At 47.5% G+C, this 1,653-nt stretch overlaps 1 protein-coding gene across 1 annotated transcript in view; it reads right to left on the bottom strand.

Moving 5' to 3' along the window:
• The window catches only part of FSTL4 (follistatin like 4), a 385,031-nt gene that overhangs the window by 28,205 nt on the left and 355,173 nt on the right, over positions 1–1,653 (bottom strand). The window lies entirely within an intron of this gene.

Genomic DNA, 1,653 nt, shown 5'->3' with positions numbered 1-1,653 from the left:
ATCTCTCCTGATGGGGAATCTCTGGGGAACCCTGGGACTCTGGGCAGCCTGTCCCTTGAGGGCCAGATGAAACTCCCCACAAACACTAGTCTTGGCTTCACAATATCTGGGTATTTGGAGGGAGCATGCCTGCGCATATCTGCTCTGACCCTGTCTGTCCCACCCATAGCAGGAGTTTACACTCTCCTGGTAAAACTCCTTATACTCTCTCCTGGCAAACTGCTTCCCCTCAAACCTGGGGGCCAGCAGAGGTCAAAGCCCTGCTAAGCTACAGACTCCAGGAACAGCCTCCTTGGGCTTGTTGGAAAATCGATAGCTAGAAGACCCGCCGGGAGATTGCCAGTGTAATGGAGTCCCCATGGGGTCTGCACTGTAGCTGCATTTCAACTGAGCGCAGGACCCTGCTCACAGCTGGCTCTGGAAAGCGAGGCCCAACAAATGCTCATTCAACAACTGATTGACTTGACAGGCTACCCAGCCTCAGGATCTAGTCCCCTGGAATGTTGTGTCTGAATTTATTTTCTGCTAAAGGGGCCTGAAGAAGCAGTTTTGGCTTTCTGTTTGCTTGTAAGGTCTCATTTCCCCTATTGAGATTTGAGGACGCCCTGAGGCTTGGTGGCCCCTTCGTTTTTGCCCCTTTGTTCCCTATCTCCATGCCCTGAGTTTTAGCAGTGAAAGGTTTGTTTACTGCCCAGCTGTTTAATACAGCATAGCACCTACCAGCCCTGCAGCCTAAGGTGGATGTGGGTCTCACAGCGGGCATTTGGGTCTCTACCGCTGCTTTTCACACTGCACAGGCTTTTTTTTGAAAATTGCGTCTGTTTGCAGTAACCTCCCCTTAGCAAAACACTACGTCTGAAAAGCAGAGTGAGGACTCTTGGGCATTGAACCAGCCTCCTAGTTCAGAGCAGCAAGAGCGTGCCGGACTGTGATCACCGCCTGTTGCTACTGGCAGCAATTCCTCATTTTCTGGGTTCTGCCTTTGTTTTGTTCCCAGACTTACTGTGCTCTCTTTAGTAACTGATGTTCAGGAAATGGTTCTGAGTGTGTATGTGTGTGCTCACGCTGGACTGCATGCATCATCACGCCGAGTTCTTGAGGAGAAACGGGATAGGAAATATCCTGGTTTTTAAATACAGAGATTTTGTGCTTAACCCTGCAGTCATGCGGGGATATCCTGATGCTTCATGTGGCCTGATTTTGCCACCAAGCTGGAGAGAGTGTGACCTCAAGGGGATGTGGGCTTAGATCTGGTGGAGGTCAGGGTGGTTTTTCACAGAATGAGGACTGGGACTCAGGTTGTATACCCTAGCTCCCACAAGTGCCTGTGGTTTTTATTCTTTTTTTTGGTTTGGAACCATGTGAAATTGTTAATAGTAGACCATTTTTTGATGTACAAAAATGTCAGTTTCATATGGCTCAACTTAAGATCTAAAATTTGTTTAATAAAGAAAATATTGGGTGCGCCTGTGGCTCAAAGGAGTAGGGCGCTGGCCCCATATACTGGAGGTGGCCGGTTCAAACCTGGCCCCGGTCAAAAACTGCAAAAAACAGCAACAACAAAGAAAATATCAACACTTAATCTATATGTTTAAGCATACACCTTTACAGAAATCATGGTAGGTTTTCTTTCTTTCTTTCTTTTTTTTTTTT

The sequence above is a fragment of the Otolemur garnettii genome, unplaced genomic scaffold (assembly GCF_000181295.1).
Source record: "Otolemur garnettii isolate 467f Iridium unplaced genomic scaffold, OtoGar3 scaffold00003, whole genome shotgun sequence".
In the NCBI taxonomy this organism is placed as follows: Eukaryota; Metazoa; Chordata; class Mammalia; order Primates; family Galagidae; genus Otolemur; species Otolemur garnettii.
This window is presented reverse-complemented; position numbering and strand designations above follow the sequence as displayed.